This window comes from Bombina bombina, chromosome 7, assembly GCF_027579735.1.
Source record: "Bombina bombina isolate aBomBom1 chromosome 7, aBomBom1.pri, whole genome shotgun sequence".
Lineage (NCBI taxonomy): Eukaryota > Metazoa > Chordata > Amphibia > Anura > Bombinatoridae > Bombina > Bombina bombina.
In genome coordinates, this window is record NC_069505.1 from 365,454,798 (window position 1) to 365,471,361 (window position 16,564).

Genomic DNA, 16,564 nt, shown 5'->3' on the forward strand with positions numbered 1-16,564 from the left:
GTCTACATTTTCCGTAGGAAGTAAGCTGTTCCTAGCAATTTTTGCTTATAGTCCATTATTTTAGTTTATTTATACAATTAGGGATGCACCGAAATTTCGTCCGCAGAAAGTTTCGGCCAAAATGGCATTTTTGGTTATTTTGGTTTTTGTTTTATTTGCCTTTTATTTTCGGTAAAATTATTGTGTAGCATATTTCAAATTTGATGCCAGCCTAGAGCTGCTGTTTGAGTTCATTACTTGACTTACTGTTTTGCATATAATAATAGTTTTCTAGGACTATACTTTATTTTGATAATTGTTAAAAAAAAAAAAAATATCTGATTCTGTTACACAGAACTAAATAAAGAATAATACCAGCGATGCACCAAAATTTGGGCCGCTGAAAATGTGCAATTCCAATTTCGGCCCAAAGAGGACCAAAATGGCTAAAAATGTACAGCCCTCCCCTGTTCTATTGAGTTAGATGTCTATCCTTAGCATAAGGTGAGCAGCACAGCACTGGCATTGTACACAGAGCACACACATAAGTACCATGACATGATGATATTTGAAACCAGCAGTGCCCTTTTTTTTTTTTTAGAAGGAAACCAAAGTTCTGAATACAGTATTCAAAGGGGGATACATAACATGTTTATAAACACTTGATATTATCAGACACAGCCCTAAGCACACACAGGGAATATGTATAAGCCTTATATACAGTGCTCATACGTCAGCCTCTTGTGTGTAGACATTCTATTCGCTTGAGGCAAATATGCGTGCACACTATATATGCATAAGCCCCAAGCTCGCACACAGTTGGTACAAATTAGCACCCACCAGACAGTATATACAAAAAAAGCACAGTAACTTTCTATAACCACCTTGCACGTAATGTCATAGCTAAGTCCGGTGGTCCTGGTGATAGGTGACAGGAAGACTCCATTTGGGGCTCCGGACATATAATCTGACAGGTCAGTATGAGACCCGAACCAGGAACTAGGCGGAGATACGATGAGAGACAATCAGGTGCAGCCACGCTCATCGCATGGATAACTACACCCAAAAACAAAACACATGTTCGCCTCGTATTGTTGTCTGACTATAACCACGCTCTCCCTTGTAGAGCTCCACCAATTTCACTGCAGATCACACCCTACGGTACAAGAGACCACGGCCATTTGTTGGAGCTTTCCTGCCTACAAGCTCTCTCAGCTACACACACACATACACATTGTAGTTAAAAAAGAAGAAAAAAAAATTTTGGTTTCGGTTTTCGGCCAGGGGCATCCTGAATTTTCGGTATCGGTTTCGGGCCAGAATTTTCATTTTGGTGCATTCCTAGATACAATTAAAAGTCATTTGTTAACTGTAGGTAGTGCACCAAATATTCCTTACTTTTATCTTGTTTGTAGGAAAAACAACGTGATTTTATGTTTGATAAATAGATGAATAGGCTATAGTGACACTTTTCTTGGCTCATATTAATATTTTCTTTAGCTACATTTATAAACTTAAAATAAATATTAATCACAGGTAGGAGGAGGACACAAAGTCATTGTGCCTAAAGAAACTAAACACATTGCTAGTAGACCAGGATGTTTGTAAATTAAACATAATAATGACACTTGGTAAAATTAATCTACTAATTATTATTATTAATTTCCTATTCTTTGTACTTTTATTGTCCTTTCAATTTGAGTTGCTTTCATCCAGTGAATGAATGTTCTGAAAGAAAAGTGTTTTGTAAAATTATTAGCAGTAATAATACACTTCAGGATTCCCACTTTAATTTCAGCGTCTGTTAATTAAATGGGGAAATGAATCACTATAATAGATTCCCATTTATTCTAGCAAATTCCTCCTCAACACCTTCATGGCTATTTTTCCTTATATGTCTGCTCAAATTTCTATCAAACTGTTTATTTATAGTGTCCACTTTACTTCTCTAGCATCAAACCATATGCATATCACTGGTAACCCCTTATAAGTCAGCTGCACACATCAGACTCCAGACCAGACCACCTGTAGTTCAATTATGATCACTGTGTGCTCATATCAAACAGGTTGCACACCACTACTACTGCTGTGTGCCTGCATCAGACCCCAAACAAGATAAATACCCCTTTAAAACCCTAATTCAACACCTGAATGCCCACATCAGACCTCAGTTCTCCAGGCCAGATGTATAAGATTGTACATCCTTTATGCTAGCAATATGCAAACAAATACTATACCATACAATTTATTTAATGCTTTTATAAATGCACCTACTATAATGTTTCATGGAGACAATTCAACAACACTTTTCAAATTACAAGCGCAAATTTTTTCACATACCTTCTTGTCGGTTTTACAGTTCTTACACATGCTTGGTTAACATGTTAATAAAAAAAGATATTTTTTTATTCTATGTTAGATAAAAAAGTTGAAAATGAAGTCCAAATGACATGTTTAAATAATTATCACCTAGATTACAAGTTTTGCGTTCGTGTTTTAACACTGAAAAAATGGCAATTTCAGTGTTAAAACAGTAACGTAGTCTTGTTGGTATAGCTGTACCGCAAGCATTTTAGCCTGTAACGCTACGTCAGTCCTGCACTCAAAAAACTGACATTTTTCCGTGGGATTTCCACAGCGCTACCATTACAAGTTTTGCAGTGAGGCTAAAATGCTTGTGTTACAGCCTATACCGACAGGATCCGTTCCGCTATCTGAGACCAGTAGTTATGAGTGTTACGCAACAAAACTGTTACACAAAACTCATAACTAAACAATTACAAAGTACACTAACACCCATAAACTACCTATTAACCCCTAAACTGAGGCCCTCCCGCATCGCAAACACTAAAGTAAATTTATTAACTCCTAATCTGCTACTCCCGACATTGCCACCACTAATAAAATTTATTAATCCCTATTCTGCACCCCCACATCACCCACACTATAATAAAGATATTAACCCCTATTCTGCCGCTCCCTGACATCGCCACCACTAAATAAAGTTATTAACCCCTAAACCTCTGGCCTCCCATATCACTGCCACTAAATAAACCTATTAACCCCTAAACCGCCAGCCCCCCACATTGCCAAAAACTAAATTAAACTATCAACCCCTAACCCTAACAACCCCCTAACTTTAAATTAAAATTACAAGATCCCTATCGTAAAATAAATAAAAACATACCTGTGAAATAAAAAAAAATTAAAAAAACTACAATTACAAAAAATACTGAAATTACAAAAAATAACAAACACTAAATTACTAAAAATAACAAACAAAATAATCCAAAATAAAAACAATTACACCTAATCTAATAGCCAAATTAAAATAAAAAAAAAAGCCCCCACAAAATAATAAAAAGCATAGCCTACAATAAACTACCAATAGCCCTTAAAAGGGCCTTTTGTACGACACTGCCCTAAAGAAATCAGCTCTTTTCCCTGAAAAAAATACAAAGACCGCCCTAACAGTAAAACCCACCACCCAAAAAACCCCCCAAATTAAAAAAACCTAACTCTAAAAAAAAAACTTAGCTACCCATTGCCCTGAAAAGGGCATTTGTATGTGCATTGCCCTTAAAAAGGGCATTCAGCTCTTTTTCTTGCCCTGAAAAGCCCAAACCCTAATCTAAGAAAAAAAAAAAAACACCCCAAAAAAGTTTAAAAGAACCTAACACTGACCCCGGACGATCCAATCACAATTTTTGAAGTCCGGACATCCAGGCGGCGAAGTCTTCATGCAGACGGTATCTTCTATCTTCATCCCAATAGGATAAGAGCTACTGAAATTCTATTGGCTATTCAAATTAGCCAATAGAATTTCAGTAGCTCTCATCCTTTTGGCTAATTTGAACAGCCAATAGGATTTTAGTATCTCATCCTATTGGCTGATTTAAATTTCAAAAATCAAATTAGCCATGCAAGGCAAGGGACGCAATTTTGAAAAGGCTCCCTTGCATTGAAGATTCAGTATACGGCGGCGACCATATGAAGAGGATGTTCCGCGCCGGATGTCTTCAGGATGGACCTGCTCCGCGCCACTGGGATGAAGATAGATAATGCCGCCGGGATGAAGATAGAAGATGCCGCCTGGATGAAGATAGAAGACGCCGCCTGGATGAAGACTTTGCCGCCTGGATGTCCGGACTTCAGAAACTGTAAGTGGATCGTCGGGTGTTAGTGTTAGGTTTTTTTTAAACTTTTTTGGGGTGGGTTATTTTTTTAGATTAGGGTTTGGGCTTTTCTTAAAAGAGCTTAATACCCTTCGCAGGGCAAGAAAAAGAGCTGAATGCCCTTTTAAGGACAATGCCCAAACAAATGCCCTTTTCAGGGCAATGGGTAGCTTAGTTTTTTTTTAGAGTTAGGTTTTTATTTTGGGGGGTTGGTTGGGTGGTGGGTTTTACTGTTGGGGGGGTCTTTGTATTTTAATAGCCTTTTAAGGGTTATTGGTAGTTTATTGTAGGCTGGAGGGGGGTTTATTTTGGGAGGTTTTTTTAATTTTTATAGGGCTATTAGGTTAGGTGTAATTGTTTTTATTTTGGATAATTTTGTTTGTTATTTTTCGTAATTTAGTGTTTGTTATTTTTTTGTACTTTAGTATTTTTTGTAATTGTAGATTTAATTGATGTCTATGGGGAAAGCGTGCACGAGCACGTCAAAGCAGTGCTTGGATTTTGTGCGGTATGGAGCTCATCGCCACCATATCACACGCACAAGGCGGCTATTTAGAAACTCATAATGGCAGCGCTATAAAGGGTGAAATAACGCAACTTTTATTGCGTTCGTTTCACACCCTCTATAGCGCAAAATTTGTAATCTATGTGTATATTAATACACAAATTAAATGTGAGCATTTAAATATCAGTTTATGACTGCAATTATGTATTTGGAGGTTTAAAACTATTAATTTTAAAATTAACAATTAATTGAATTGATTCATATTATCAGTAGGTAGATAACATCTGCATAAAAAAAAATTAGGTAGTCAACCTCAAACTGAATTATTTGTATTGCAAGACCACAGACTATTTAGTTTTATCTTCCTTATACTTTGCAATGGAAGACATAAAAGAAGAATCCTATTGCAAATATAACAGAAATAACAGCTATATTAAGTATAGTCAATAAAAAGGCAATAAAAAGGCATTTTAAGTGGACAGCACAGAAATGGTTTAAACATTAAAGTCAAAGTGAAGATAAATAGAGTCAAGTAAGCTGCAAGTCCTCTTTCTTTTGATGCCCACTTGGAGTTCCCATTTAAAAAAACAAACAAAAAAACAGTCATTTTAAATCAAAAGGGGCTTCATGTCTGCATTGTTCAGACACCTTGATTGTTACTAAACTGGAAAGTAAATCTGTTCTGAATGTCAGTGATTATGATGATGATAATATGGATATTTCTAAACAAAATAAAAGGACCCATGTAAACGTTGTTTCTATTCACAAGTCGTCTGACTTCTATTTTACTTTAGTAACATTCAGCTAGATTACGAGTTATGCGCGCTATAGGGAAATTAATGAACGCAACAAAAGTTGCGTTATTTAACCCCCAATAGCGCAGCCATAACAAGTTTTCAAACAGCCAGCTTGTGCGTGCGATATGGAGTTTTTAAGCTCCATACCGCACACAATTCAAGCGCTGTTTTGACGTGCTTGTGCACGCTTTCCCCATAGATATCAATGGGGATAGCGGGTCAGAAAAAAGTCTAACACCTGCGATTGCGAAAAGAAAAGCTCAGTAACGCAGCCCCATTGATGTCTATGGGGAAAAAAACCCAGAATTTATGCTTACCTGATAAATTTCTTTCTCTTGTGATGTATCGAGTCCACGGATTCATCCATACTTATGGGATATTCTCCTTCCCAACAGGAAGTGGCAGAGAGAGCACCCACAGCAGAGCTGTCCATATAGCTCCTCCCTTAGCTCCACCCCCCAGTCATTCGACCGAAGGCTAGGAAGAAAAAGGAGAAACTATAGGGTGCAGTGGTGACTGAAGATTGTTAAATACAAATATAATACCTGTCTTAAATAGACAGGGCGGGCCGTGGACTCGATACATCACAAGAGAAAGAAATTTATCAGGTAAGCATAAATTCTGTTTTCTCTTGTAAGATGTACCGAGTCCACGGATCCATCCATACTTATGGGATACCAATACCAAAGCATTAGGACACGGATGAAGGGAGGGACAAGACAGGTACCTTAAACGGAAGGCACCACTGCTTGTAGAACCTTTCTCCCAAAAATAGCCTCCGAAGAAGCAAAAGTATCAAATTTGTAAAATTTGGAAAACGTATGAAGTGAAGACCAAGTCGCCGCCTTACAAATCTGTTCAACAGAAGCCTCATTTTTTTAAAAGCCCATGTGGAAGCCACTGCTCTAGTAGAATGAGCAGTAATTCTTTCAGGAGGCTGCTGGCCAGCAATTTCATAAGCCAAACGGATGAAGCTTTTCAGCCAAAAGGAAAGAGAAGTAGCCGTAGCCTTTTGACCTCTCCGTTTACCAGAATAAACAACAAACAATGAAAATGTTTGACGGAAATCTTTAGTTGCTTGTAAGTAGAACTTTAAAGCACGAACCACATCAAGATTGTGCAACAGACGTTCCTTCTTTGATGAAGGATTAGGACACAGAGAAGGAACAACAATCTCCTGATTGATATTCCTATTAGAAACAACCTTAGGAAGAAACCCAGGTTTGGTACGCAAAACCACCTTATCTGCATGGAAAACTAGGTAAGGTGAGTGACACTGTAAAGCAGATGACTCAGAAACTCTTCGAGCCGAAGAGATAGCTACTAAAAACAAAACTTTCCAAGATAGAAGCTTAATATCTATGGAATGCATAGGTTCAAACGGAACCCCTTGAAGAACATTAAGAACCAAATTTAGGCTCCATGGTGGAGCAACAGGTTTAAATACAGGCTTGATCCTGACCAAGGCCTGACTAAACGCTTTAACGTCTGGGACATCTGACAGACGTTTGTGTAAAAGAATAGACAAAGCAGATATTTGTCCTTTTAAGGAACTAACTGATAATCCCTTCTCCAATCCTTCTTGGAGAAAGGACAAAATTCTAGGAATCCTAATCTTACTCCATGAGTAACCCTTGGATTCACACCAACAAAGATATCTGCGCCAAATCTTATGATAGATTTTCCTGGTGACAGGCTTTCTATCCTGAATCAGGGTATCAATGACGGACTCAGAGAAACCACGCTTTGATAGAATCAGGCGTTCAATCTCCAAGCAGTCAGACGCAGAGAAGTTACATTTGAATGCTTGAATGGACCTTGGGTTAGAAGGTCCTGCCTCATTGGCAGAGTCCACAGTGTAACAGATGACATGTCCACCAGGTCTGCATACCAAGTCCTGCGTGGCCACGCAGGTGCTATCAGAATCACCGAAGCTCTCTCCTGCTTGATTCTAGCAACCAGGCGTGGGAGGAGAGGAAACGGTGGAAATAAATAAGCCAGATTGAAGGACCAGGGTACTGCTAGAGCATCTATCAGTACCGCCTGGGGATCCCGGGACCTGGACTCGTAACAAGGAAGTTTGGTGTTCTGTCGGGACACCATCAGATCCAATTCTGGTGTGCCCCATAGCTGAGTCAGCTGGGCAAATACCTCCGGATGGAGCTCTCACTCCCTCGGATGAAAAGTCTGACGACTTAGGAAATCCGCCTCCCAGTTCTCTACCCCTGGGATATGGATTGCTGACAGATGGCAAGAGTGATCCTCCACCCATCGGATTATTTTGGTTACTTCCATCATCGCTAGAGAACTCCGTGTTCCTCCTCGATGATTGATATAGGCTACAGTCGTGATGTTGTCCAACAGAAATCTGATGAATTTGGCCGCAGCTTGCTGAGGCCATGCCTGAAGCGCATTGAATATCGCTCTCAGTTCTAGAATGTTTATCGGGAGGAGAGATTCCTCCCGAGACCATAAGCCCTATGCTTTCAGGGATTTCCAGACTGCACCCCAGCCAAGCAGGCTGGCATCTGTTGTTACTATGAGCCACTCTGGCCTGCGGAAACACATTCCCTGAGACAGGTGGTCCTGAGACAACCATCAGAGAAGAGAATCTCTGGTCTTTTGGTCCAGATGCAGTTGAGGAGATAAATCTGCATAATCCCCATTCCACTGTTTGAGCATGCATAGTTGCAGTGGTCTGAGGTGTAGGCGGGCATAAGGAACTATGTCCATTGCCGCTACCATGAGTCCGATTACCTCCATACACTGAGCCACTGATGGCTGAGGAATGGAATGAAGAGCTCGGCAAGTGATTAAAAGTTTTGATTTTCTGACCTCCGTCAGAAATATTTTAATTTCTACCGAGTCTATCAGAGTCCCTAGGAAGGAAACTCTTGTGAGAGGGACGAGAGAACTCTTTTTTATGTTCACCTTCCATCCGTGAGAACTCAGAAAAGCCAACATGATGTCTGTGTGAGACTTGGCTAGCTGGAAAGTCGACGCCTGAATTAAGATGTCGTCTAGATAAGGCGCCACTGCTATACCCCGCGGTCTTAGAACCGTCTTTTTGAATATTCTGGGAGCCGTAGCCAACCCGAAAGGAAGGGCCACAAACTGGTAATGCCTGTCCAGAAAAGCGAATCTGAGGAATTGATGATGATCTCTGTGAATAGGGATGTGTAGATACGCATCCTTTAAATCCACGGTAGTCATATATTGACCCTCCTGGATCAGAGGAAGAATAGTCCGAATAGTCTCCATCTTGAAAGATGGTACTCTGAGGAATTTGTTTAAAATTTTGAGATCCAAGATCGGTCTGAAAGTTCCCTCTTTTTTGGGAAACACAAACAGGTTGGAGTAAAAACCTATCCCTTGTTCCGCTCTAGGAACTGGGCGGATCACTCCCATGGTATGTAGGTCTTCTACACAGCGTAAGAACGCCTCTCTCTTTGTCTGGTTTGCAGACAATTGAGAAATGTGAAATCTCCCCCTTGGGGGGAGTCTTTGAAGTCCAGAAGATATCCTTGGAACACAATTTCTAAAGCCCAGGAATCGTGAACATCTCTTGCCCAAGCCTGAGCGAAGAGAGAGAGTCTGCCCCCTACTAGATCCGGTCCCGGATCGGGGGCTACCCCTTCATGCTGTCTTAGAGGCAGCAGCAGGCTTCTTGGCCTGTTTACCTTTGTTCCAAGCCTGGTTAGGTCTCCAGACTGACTTGGATTGGACAGAATTCCCCTCTTGCTTTGCTGCAGGGGAAGCTGAAGCGGGACCTTTGAAGTTTCAAAAGGAACGAAAATTATTTTGTTTAGTCCTCATCATTTGTTTTATCCTGAGGGAGGGCATGGCCTTTCCCTCCAGTGATGTCTGAAATAATTTATTTCAGTGTAGGCCCGAATAGGGTCTTTCCTTTGGAAGGGATGTTCAACAACTTAGATTTTGATGATACATCAGCAGACCAGGACTTAAGCCATAACGCCCTGCATGCTAAAATGGCAAAACCTGAATTCGTTGCCGCTAATTTAGCCATTTGGAAAGCAGCCTCTGTAATGAAAGAATTAGCCAACTTAAGGGCCTTAATTCTATCCATAATATCCTCTAATGGAGTCTCCACCTGGAGAGCCTCTTCTAGAGCCTCAAACCAGAAAGCAGCTGCAGTAGTTACAGGAACAATGCATGCAATAGGTTGGAGAAGAAAACCTTGATGAACAAAAATTTTCTTTAGGAGACCCTCAAATTTTTTATCCATAGGATCTTTGAAAGCACAACTGTCTTCGATAGGTATAGTTGTACGCTTAGCAAGAGTATAAATAGCTCCCTCCACCTTAGGAACAGTCTGCCACGAGTCCTGTATGGTGTCAGATATGGGAAACATTTTCTTAAAAACAGGAGGGGGAGCGAACGGAATACCTGGTCTATCCCACTCCTTAGTAACAATAGTCACAATCCTCTTAGGGACTGGAAACATTAGTGTAAACAGGAACCTCTAAGTATCTGTCCATTTTACATCTAGTAGGGGGCAGACTCTATCTCTTGCCCAAGCCTGAGCGAAGAGAGTCTGCCCCCTACTAGATCCGGTCCCGGATCGGGGGCTACCCCTGTTCCGATCAGCCAATAGAATGCGAGCTCAATCTGAATGGCTGATTGGATCAGCCAATCGGATTGAACTTGATTCTGATTGGCTGATTCCATCAGCCAATCAGAATTTTCCTACCTTAATTCCGATTGGCTGATAGAATCCTATCAGCCAATCGGAATTCGAGGGACGCCATCTTGGATGACGTCCCTTAAAGGAACCGTCATTCTTCAGTTGGACGTCGTCGGAAGAAGATTGATCCGCGCTGGAGGTCTTCACGATGGAGCCGTTCCTCATCGGATGAAGATAGAAGATGCCGCTTGGATCAAGATGGTTGCCGGTCTGGATCGCCTCTTCTTCCCGGATAGGATGAAGACTTTGGAGCCTCTTCTGGACCTCTTCAGCCGCAGGATTATGGATCGCCAGCCCCCGCTTGGGTTGGATGAAGATTTTGGAGCCAGGACCGATCGGTGATACCCGGTGAGGTGAAGATAAGGTAGGAAGATCTTCAGGGGCTTAGTGTTAGGTTTATTTAAGGGGGGTTTGGGTTAGATTAGGGGTATGTGGGTGGTGGGTTGTAATGTTGGGGGGGGGTATTGCATGTGTTTTTTTACAGGTAAAAGAGCTGAATTTCTTGGGGCATGCCCCGCAAAGGGCCCTGTTCAGGGCTGGTAAGGTAAAAGAGCTTTGAACTTTTGTAATTTAGAATAGGGAAGGGCATTTTTTTATTTTGGGGGGCTTTGTAATTTCATTAGGGGGCTTAGAGTAGGTGTAATTAGTTTAAAATTGTAATATTTTTCTAATGTTTGTAAATATTTTTTTATTTTTTGTAACTTAGTTCTTTTCTATTTTTTGTACTTTAGTTAGTTTATTTAATTGTAGTTATTTGTAGGTATTTTATTTAATTAATGTATTGATAGTGTAGTGTTAGGTTTAATTGTAGGTTATTGTAGGTATTTTATTTAATTTATTTATTGATAGTGTAGTGTTAGGTTTAATTGTAACTTAGGTTAGGATTTATTTTACAGGTAATTTTGTAATTATTTTAACTATCTTAGCTATTAAATAGTTCTTAACTATTTAATAGCTATTGTACCTGGTTAAAATAAATACAAAGTTACCTGTAAAATAAATATAAATCCTAAAATAGCTATAATATAATTATAATTTATATTGTAGCTATATTAGGGTTTATTTTACAGGTAAGTATTTAGCTTTAAATAGGAATAATTTATTTAATAAGAGTTAATTTATTTTGTTAGATTTAAATTATATTTAATTTAGGGGGGTGTTAGGGTTAAAGTAAGACTTAGCTTTAGGGGTTAATACATTTATTAGAGTAGTGGTGAGCTCCTGTCGGCAGATTAGGGGTTAATACTTGAAGTTAGGTGTCGGCAATGTTAGGGAGGGCAGATTAGGGGTTAATACTATTTATTATAGGGTTATTGAGGCGGGAGTGAGGCGGATTAGGGGTTAATACATTTATTATAGTAGCGCTCAGGTCCGGTCGGCAGATTAGGGGTTAATAAGTGTAGTTAGGTGGAGGTGACGTTGGGGGCGGCAGATTAGGGGTTAATAAAACAGAATTATGCTTACCTGATAAATTACTTTCTCCAACGGTGTGTCCGGTCCACGGCGTCATCCTTACTTGTGGGAATATCTCTTCCCCAACAGGAAATGGCAAAGAGTCCCAGCAAAGCTGGCCACATAGTCCCTCCTAGGCTCCGCCCACCCCAGTCATTCGACCGACGGACAGGAGGAAAAATATAGGATAAACCATATGGTACCCTGGTGACTGTAGTTAGAGAAAATAATTCATCAGACCTGATTAAAAAACCAGGGCGGGCCGTGGACCGGACATACCGTTGGAGAAAGTAATTTATCAGGTAAGCATAAATTCTGTTTTCTCCAACATTGGTGTGTCCGGTCCACGGCGTCATCCTTACTTGTGGGAACCAATACCAAAGCTTTAGGACACGGATGAAGGGAGGGAGCAAATCAGGTTACCTAAATGGAAGGCACCACGGGTTGCAAAACCTTTCTCCCAAAAATAGCCTCCGAAGAAGCAAAAGTATCAAATTTGTAAAATTTGGCAAAAGTGTGCAGTGAAGACCAAGTCGCTGCCTTACATATCTGATCAACAGAAGCCTCGTTCTTGAAGGCCCATGTGGAAGCCACAGCCCTAGTGGAGTGAGCTGTGATTCCTTCAGGAGGCTGCCGTCCGGCAGTCTCGTAAGCCAATCGGATCATGCTTTTAAGCCAAAAGGAAAGAGAGGTAGAAGTTGCTTTTTGACCTCTCCTTTTACCAGAATAGACGACAAACAGAGAAGATGTTTGTCTGAAATCTTTTGTAGCTTCTAAATAGAATTTTAGAGCACGGACTACGTCCAAATTGTGTAACAAACGTTCCTTCTTTGAAACTGGATTCGGACACAAAGAAGGTACAACTATCTCCTGGTTAATATTTTTGTTAGAAACAACCTTTGGAAGAAAACCAGGCTTAGTACGCAAAACCACCTTATCTGCATGGAACACCAGATAGGGCGGAGAACACTGCAGAGCAGATAACTCAGAAACTCTTCTAGCAGAAGAAATAGCAACCAAAAACAAAACTTTCCAAGATAACAACTTAATATCTATGGAATGTAGAGGTTCAAACTGAACCCCTTGAAGAACTGAAAGAACTAGATTTAAACTCCAGGGAGGAGTCAAAGGTCTGTAAACAGGCTTGATCCTAACCAGAGCCTGAACAAATGCTTGAATATCTGGCATAGCTGCCAGTCGTTTGTGTAGTAAGACAGATAAAGCAGAAATCTGTCCCTTTAGAGAACTCGCAGATAATCCTTTATCCAAACCTTCTTGCAGAAAGGAAAGAATCTTAGGAATTTTTACCTTATTCCAAGGGAATCCCTTGGATTCACACCAGCAGATATATCTTTTCCATATTTTATGGTAAATCTTTCTAGTTACCGGTTTTCTGGCCTGAACCAGAGTATCAATCACCGAATCTGAAAACCCACGCTTTGATAGAATCAAGCGTTCAATCTCCAAGCCGTCAGCTGGAGGGAGACCAGATTTGGATGTTCGAATGGACCCTGAACAAGAAGGTCCTGTCTCAAAGGTAGCTTCCATGGTGGAACCGATGACATATTCACCAGGTCTGCATACCAAGTCCTGCGTGGCCACGCAGGAGCTATCAAGATCACCGAGACCCTCTCCTGTTTGATCCTGGCTACCAGCCTGGGAATGAGAGGAAACGGTGGGAACACATAAGCTAGGTTGAAGGTCCAAGGCGCTACTAGTGCATCCACTAGAGTCACCTTGGGATCCCTGGATCTGGACCCGTAGCAAGGAACCTTGAAGTTCTGACGAGACGCCATCAGATCCATGTCTGGAATGCCCCATAATTGAGTCAACTGGGCAAAAATCTCCGGGTGGAGTTCCCACTCCCCCGGATGGAATGTCTGACGACTCAGATAATCCGCTTCCCAGTTTTCCACACCTGGGATGTGGATCGCAGATAGATGGCAGGAGTGATTCTCCGCCCATTGTATTATTTTGGTTACTTCTTTCATCGCCAGGGAACTCCTTGTTCCCCCCTGATGATTGATATACGCAACAGTCGTCATGTTGTCTGATTGGAATCTTATGAATCTGGCCTTTGCAAGCTGAGGCCAAGCCCTGAGAGCATTGAATATCGCTCTTAGTTCCAGAATGTTTATCGGGAGAAGAGACTCTTCCCGAGACCATAGTCCCTGAGCTTTCAGGGATTCCCATACCGCACCCCAGCCCACTAGACTGGCGTCGGTCGTGACAATGACCCACTCTGGTCTGCGGAAGCTCATTCCCTGGGATAGGTGGTCCAGGGATATCCACCAACGGAGTGAATCTCTGGTCTTCTGATCTACTTGAATCACTGGAGACAAGTCTGTATAGTCCCCATTCCACTGTTTCAGCATGCACAATTGTAATGGTCTTAGATGAATTTGCGCAAAAGGAACTGTGTCCATTGCTGCAACCATCAACCCTACTACTTCCATGCACTGAGCTATGGAAGGACGTGGAACAGAATGAAGAACTTGACAAGCGCTTAGAAGTTTTGACTTTCTGACATCTGTCAGAAATATCCTCATTTCTAAGGAATCTATTATTGTTCCCAGGAAGGGAACTCTTGTTGACGGAGACAGAGAACTTTTTTCTATGTTCACCTTCCATCCGTGAGATCTGAGAAAGGCCAGAACGATGTCTGTATGAGCCTTTGCTTTTGAAAGGGACGACGCTTGTATTAGAATGTCGTCCAAGTATGATACTACTGCAATGCCCCTCGGTCTTAGAACCGCTAGAAGGGACCCGAGTACCTTTGTGAAAATCCTTGGAGCAGTGGCTAATCTGAATGGGAGGGCCACAAACTGGTAATGTTTGTCCAGAAAGGCGAACCTTAGGAACTGATGATGTTCTTTGTGGATAGGAATATGTAGGTATGCATCCTTTAGATCCACGGTAGTCATAAATTGACCTTCCTGGATAGTGGGTAGAATCGTTCGAATGGTTTCCATTTTGAACGATGGTACCCTGAGAAATTTGTTTAGGATCTTTAAATCCAGAATTGGTCTGAAGGTTCCCTCTTTTTTGGGAACTACGAACAGATTTGAGTAAAATCCCATTCCTTGTTCCGTCATTGGAACTGGGTGTATCAGTCCCAACTTTAGCAGGTCTTCTACACAATGTAAGAACGCCTGTCTCTTTATTTGGTTTGAGGATAAGTGAGACATGTGGAACCTTCCCCTTGGGGGTAGTTCCTTGAATTCCAGAAGATAACCCTGATAAACTATTTCTAGCGTCCAGGGATCCTGAACATCTCTTGCCCAAGCCTGAGCAAAGAGAGAGAGTCTGCCCCCCACTAGATCCGGTCCCGGATCGGGGGCTACTCCTTCATGCTGTTTTGTTAGCGGTAGCAGGCTTCTTGGTCTGCTTACCCTTGTTCCAGCCTTGCATCGGTTTCCAGGCTGGTTTGGACTGTGAGGCATTACCCTCTTGCTTAGAGGATGCAGAATTAGAGGCCGGTCCGTTCCTGAAATTACGAAAGGAACGAAAATTAGACTTATTCTTGGCCTTGAAAGGCCTATCTTGTGGGAGGGCGTGGCCCTTTCCCCCAGTGATGTCTGAGATAATCTCTTTCAATTCTGGTCCAAAGAGAGTTTTACCCTTGAAGGGGATGTTAAGCAATTTTGTCTTGGATGATACATCCGCTGACCAAGACTTTAGCCAAAGCGCTCTGTGCGCCACAATTGCAAACCCTGAATTTTTCGCCGCTAATCTAGCTAATTGCAAAGCGGCATCTAAAATAAAAGAGTTAGCCAACTTAAGTGCGTGAACTCTGTCCATAACCTCCTCATATGGAGTCTCTCTACTGAGCGACTTTTCTAGTTCCTCGAACCAGAACCACGCTGCTGTAGTGACAGGAACAATGCACGAAATGGGTTGTAGAAGGTAACCTTGCTGTACAAAAATCTTTTTAAGCAAACCTTCCAATTTTTTATCCATAGGATCTTTGAAAGCACAACTATCTTCAATAGGAATAGTAGTGCGCTTGTTTAGAGTAGAAACTGCCCCCTCGACCTTAGGGACTGTCTGCCATAAGTCCTTTCTGGGGTCGACCATAGGAAATAATTTCTTAAATATAGGAGGGGGAACAAAAGGTATGCCGGGCTTCTCCCACTCCTTATTCACTATGTCCGCCACCCGCTTGGGTATAGGAAAAGAGTCGGGGTGCACTGGAACCTCTAGGAACTTGTCCATCTTGCATAATTTTTCTGGAATGACCAAGTTGTCACAATCATCCAGAGTAGATAACACCTCCTTAAGCAGTGCGCGGAGATGTTCTAATTTAAATTTAAATGTCACAACATCAGGTTCAGCCTGTTGAGAAATTTTTCCTGAATCTGAAATTTCCCCATCTGACAAAACCTCCCTCATGGTCCCTTCAGATTGGTGTGAGGGTATGACAGAACAATTATCATCAGCGCCCTCCTGCTCTTCAGTGTTTAAAACAGAGCAATCGCGCTTTCTCTGATATGCAGGCATTTTGGATAAAATATTTGCTATGGAGTTATCCATTACAGCCGTCAATTGTTGCATGGTAATAAGCATTGGCGCGCTAGAAGTACTAGGGGTCTCCTGCGTGGGCAAAACTGGCGTAGACACAGAAGGAGATGATGTAGAACCATGTCTACTCCCTTCATCTGAGGAATCATCTTGGGCAATTTCATTATTTGTGGCAGTACTGTCCTTACTTTGTTTGGACGCTATGGCACAATTATCACACAATTTTGAAGGGGGAGACACATTGGCTTTCATACATATAGAACATAGCTTATCTGAAGGCACAGACATGTTAAACAGGCTTAAACTTGTCAATAAAGCACAAAAACCGTTTTAAAACAAAACCGTTACTGTCTCTTTAAATTTTAAACAGAGCACACTTTATTACTGAATATGTGAAAATATATGAAGGAATTGTTCAAACTTTTCACCA